The sequence below is a fragment of the Cyprinodon variegatus genome, unplaced genomic scaffold, assembly GCF_000732505.1.
Source record: "Cyprinodon variegatus isolate N-32 unplaced genomic scaffold, C_variegatus-1.0 Scaffold1006, whole genome shotgun sequence".
Lineage (NCBI taxonomy): Eukaryota > Metazoa > Chordata > Actinopteri > Cyprinodontiformes > Cyprinodontidae > Cyprinodon > Cyprinodon variegatus.
Window position 1 is genome coordinate 220,987 of NW_015151459.1, and position 5,739 is coordinate 226,725.

Consider the following 5,739-nt stretch of genomic DNA (forward strand, 5'->3'; position numbering starts at 1 on the left):
TCTGGCAATGATGCCAAAAAAGAGCCCAACAGATTCTGCTTTCACAAGTGGAGCAGTACGGCTATCGCCATAGTGTTCTGCTTGATTTATGCGTATAAATAGCTTTATTAAATATAATTCATGTAGGGAGTATTACAGATTAAAACACAGTTTTTCTAACTGAACTCTTTCCTGTAGATTGCGGTGAAGGTTGAAGCAGTTCTACCATATTTTTTTTAACATTATCTGTTGAGATTCCTTCCCCTCTCCACCATTCATGACAGAGCCTATAAATAGTTGATCTACACTGCTGAGGGTAAACTTAAGAGTTAAGTTATATCAGAAATAGAAATACAGTTTTAATCTACATTTGAAAAAAGGCATTGTGGTAGATGTAAAGATCTTTCCCCAGATCATATTGTTTTTTTATTCCTTGGAAGCCTCCTAAAGTACTCTTAAGGAAGGAATCTAAATATTCAGTTACACTGTGACACACTTTGGGTATAAATTCTGAGTCAAAGGCAGTCCATCATGAGAGATTGTAACTGGCTGCTTAGATTTAGTTCGCACAAATTTAAAAATCAACATATGAAAAAGAACATATCGACACCTCCCATATACAATATCAAGGCCATTCAGATTGTTTCCTACATCCAGTCAAAAGAGATTTGAGTTTAAGAGCTGTTGAAGGACAGTAGTTGAAGCACATGATGTTTTTTCTTGGTGTTCTCTGTGTCCTGAATCAGTACAAACACATCCAGGAACTCTTGGGCCTGGATGGATTGCTTTGGATTGGACAGATGTAAATAGATATCATCAGCATATAGTGTCATGTTCTTTTAGATGAATCACAGCAGTCATATTGTTTGTCCTTATTGCCTGGGCAATAAGAATATACATTCCTGTCAAATAGACCTTGACAGCCCAATGCAATCTTCCAAATATCCATTTATCTTGACTCTAACAGTAGGGGCTGATTATAGTGTTTTAATAATATTTATTGGACTTTCAGAATAAAAAAAAAACCTTAAAAAAAAATCTAAGCCTATAGCAGCATAACTATAGAGAAAGGTCAGGATAGCTTTTTATCAGGATAGCTTTTTATCATAGAAAAGGCTATGGTAAACTAGCTCCACAGGTGTTTGTTTAGAAAAGAAACAGTTAAGCAGATGAACTGTTTAAATTTCAAAATGAATGAAGAAGAGTACATACAGTAAGTCAGAGTAAAAGCTGACTGGATAGCTATGTCTAGGAGAGAAACAGGGCTAAGCACTCCCTTAAGCACAGTCATCTCCTTTTGTTTCGTTTCCATTCTGAATCAGATGATTGTTTCAACACAATGCCACAAACCGTTTCATTAGCTCCCTGTATGACTGCAGAGTCGTCTAAGTATTTCCATAGATGATGGGATTCTATCTCCTACTGGAATTTAGAGGTTTACAGAGTAAAAAGGAATGGTAAGAGTACTTTCCCCTCTGGTCCTCTACTGCTGCCGACTTCTTTATTAGACAGATGACCCTTGAGTCACAAAAACTGTGTCAGGTAGTCTGTCATCCAAGCAATTGCTGATACCTCCGACTGAGTCTTCTGGAGTTTCAGAAAAAGTCACTCATGCTGAACCATTTTAAATGCACTGAAGAAATCAAAGAATGGAGTGAAAATAAAGTAAAATAAAATACTGCAGAATTGGAGAATAGAAGTAGCAGAATAATATAAAGTAGTCCCTATGTCCCCCAGAAGCCTAAGCCTATAACAGCAATAACCATAGTGATCATGATAATCTGAGCCACTCTAAATATAATCTCATTTTAAGAGTAAGCCTAGTCTTGAATGCAGGGTGTCTGCTCCCAGAGTCTGGTTAAGGAGTCGATGAACTCATAATCCGTGTTGCTTCATGTCCAGTTTAAAGTTTCCTCTCTCAGTAATTAATGATTTTGGTGCCATATTCTTTGCTGGTGCTGGTTCACATAGTTTTCTGACAGCACAACCATCTGCCACAATGTTTTAGAGCCCTTTATCCATCTTTCTGTTGACAAGCTTTACGGAGATGTGTTGTTTTTACGGCAGGACCTGTTGTTGACCAGCATTGCCCAAAAAACATTTGATAACCAGGGTATATTTGTACTTAAATTAACCCATTTAGAGAATCTATAGTAAAGAGGGAGATAAAAGTCACCATACTCAACATTTTACATGACATCTGTCAAAGCAAGCTGGGCTTCTATACCTCAGCAGAACCACAGGCTGGTTTCCTACAGCTCAATCTACAGTTATGGAGGAGTTAATACCAAAAGAGCCCCCAAAAATATTGAATGTAAGGATATGAAAAGATGCTTGATGTTTCTGGAGGAAGGAAGTAAGGCAGAGAAACTATCAAGCTTGAAGTTCAGTGTGAAGTTTCCATGACAGTTTGGTATATTAGCCTGTGAATTTCATGATTCAGGTTTACGGAAAAGAAAAAAGAAACAAACAAAAAATCCTTACTATTAAGAGTCTGTGAAGATTTTGAATTCAATTTAATTCTAATATCAGGCGTTTGAAAAGTTCCTGTCTTGGCACCTGTCTGTAAATATATTTCTCCTCATGTGTAATTTGGTTCATTAATTTTTAAGTGATAAGAAATTCTTTAGAAGCACCTGTAAATGTTCAAATGACTAAAAGGGAAAGCCTCGCTTACGGTCAAACTTTTTAAAAAGATTTGCTGTACTGCCATCCAGTGGTGAAAAAAGGTAACTCCAACTGTAAAGATTATTTTGTTTCAAAACTATTTGTGCATTGTAAGTGACAATTTGAAGTTGTAGAGAGAGTTACATTCTAAATTTTGTATTTGTAGAATAAAAAAAACCTCACAAGTACATTTTCTTCTACAAATTGCACATCAAAAACCTCTTACATTCTCAGTTTTGCTTCAAATGGTCCAGAACTGTTGTTGCAAAAATAGCTGTGCCTTTTAACTTTGGTGTTTTGTTATTGTAGATTTATATATATATATATATATATATATATATATATATATATATATATATATATATATATATATATATATAAAAATTACAAAAAAAAGTTATACCTCTTCAAATTATTGAGCACAAGTACAAAAATTGTGTTCTCTGAGTTGCACATCAAAAATGTCTTCCATTCAATTTTGCTACAGTTGATCTAAAACAAATGGTGCAAAACAAATTCTTACTTAGGTAAATTTAAATTTAACAATTTTACCAATTTTAAGAGGCATTTATTTTTAAATTCCTCATCAGATTGTGATGCTATTTGGAGAGCAGCATCTATGGTGCCCTACTATCACACTGAAGTGAAATCAGTAACTGGAAACAAGTGGTTTTTAAGCAATATTCATGGAAGTAGATAAAATGTCAAATTTTACAGATTCCGAGGGGCTTTAATACTAGATTTCCATATCAGACCTTGCTTACCTATGATGAGAAACATCTAGGAGATTCCATACTGTTACCTTGAAGGAATATCAGTAACTGGAAACTAAGTTTGGTTTAAAAACAATTCAATATTTGGGTAAAATAAAGCTGCGTTCCAAATAGAAAATGCACAAATAAACCATGTAAAACACTAACTAAATGAAAAAAACTTAAATCATTCTCATATATTCATATCCAAAAAAGCAGACAAGAGATACTTTTTATACCATAGAGGTGTAAATATAAGTACCGGTAATTCTATTTAATGAATGGTACATTTTTATTTCGGAAAGCCCAAGCTAGCCTTTGTACTGTTATTCAGAGTGTAACCGGGAAAAAAAAGCCACGTTCAGCTAGCCTAGTAAACTAGCCCCAGCTGGCAGCGACCAAAATCATTTTTGCCTGCGAATTTCACATTTAATCTCACATTTGGTCTGGTTTATGAGGCTATCGTTTAGCTGAAGTAGAGGCTGGGCTTGATTTCAGTCTGATGCCTTACTAACCTGGAGGGGCGATTTTAGGGTCAGAGGTGAGCACCCAGAGAGCTGTGTGGCCGTTGTCAGAGTCAGTCACTAATATATCATATCTAAGTCGTGTGCCAAAAACCTAACAAGCAAAGGAAAAAGCAGCATTTTTTTAGAAGGATATTATAACCAATAAAAGCTGTTAAATCAACTCATTTAATGGAAACATTTGAATCAGTTTTCATAAATTGAGTTTTCTGTAGTGTGCTAAAATTACTTCCATGATATATATAAAATATTCTACTGAATGAAATGTTTTGAACAACTGCTGCTTGACCTTTTACTTTGCACAAAACTTGCTCCTCTGCTTCCCCTTATGCACCTCTCCCCCTTTAGACTGGCAATCATCATGAAATGGATTGTAAATTAAAATAACTACAAACTGAAAAAAAAAATTCAAACTAATGATTCAGTAAATTTAAATACTGATATTGAGTTGTGGTTTTAAAGATAATTAAATAAACCAGCCTCAGACACATTAGAGAACCTCACTGGTTAACGTTTCACCAACACACCATCAATGGGTGCAGAAATCTGACTAAATATTTCAAAAAACACCAGAAAAGTGTTTTCCTCAAAGCGTTGGTCATTTTAGTTAAATAGTTCCATCAGGCCTGCTTACTTGTTGTTGTTTTTTGTGTTAATAATTATTTCTGATATACCAGAACATAATTGAAGGGGTTAAATAACCAAATACTGTATAGTTTTTACAATGTCACATTTTTTTAGTTGTTTTTTATTGTGAAAAGTGTATAAAGTATAAAAAAACAAATAAACAACTCTTTGATTCAAATTAGGGTTGCTTCAGCATTCCCAATGGCTAAAAACGCCTATGCTAACTGAGTCTAATGCACTTAAAAGAAAAGAAAATCAAACCTTATGATTTTACTTACTGATAAATATATGATGCTTTTGAAAATAACAATAGGCTAAAAATACTAAACTGATATTCCCACGAAAAACTGTTGAACAAGGTCATAGGAGCAGAGGCGTAGCCATAACATTTTTATAAGGGTGGCCAGGCAATATCCACTTTACGCTGAGGGGTGGCCGAAAGCGAATCGGCACCAGAATCTCAGGGTCAATCCATGATGATCCAACAGGAAAATGAACAACCACAACATCCATATTTTCTAAATAAAGACAAACTATACTTTCCTACAGTCTTTGCTAACAAATAGATGCATATATTTAAACATCCATCTAGATAAAAGTTCTTGTGGATAAGGTTCTTTCAGGTTTGAGTTCTAGGGTGAACATCTTTTCCATTGTCATTACTTACCTGCTTTTATCAATCATCATTCTGCATAAAATTGATATTTACCAGTACTAATATCTACAAAAATTCTTTATTTACAAAGTTTGTATTAGAATAGTTATCTATTATCTAACTGAAGACTGACTTGCATTTTCTCTTTACCCCATATAACAAAAAATCTAGTTCTGAAAAGAGCATGAATTTTGTACTTATCTTTAATGTTAGGATATTGATGTGCATGATTAACCAGACTGTTTTTGTGGTCAAGTAATTATTAATCTATGAAAAATTAAAATGTTTTGAATATTGATAGTATTACTGTAGTACTAGGGTGTAACTTTGTGATAAAAGTTGGTGGGGACATTCTAAGGGTGGTGGCTGATGGACCTACAGCTACTCAGCCCAAACGCTTTCAGTAGGGTTTATATTTTCCAAAAATGAGCTCAAACATATATTTATTGAATTCTTTCCTATTGTTGAGAACACAAGAGTCCCACAATTCATTTGTGGTATTTATAGTTCTAGACAGATGCCTGCCTTTAGTGCA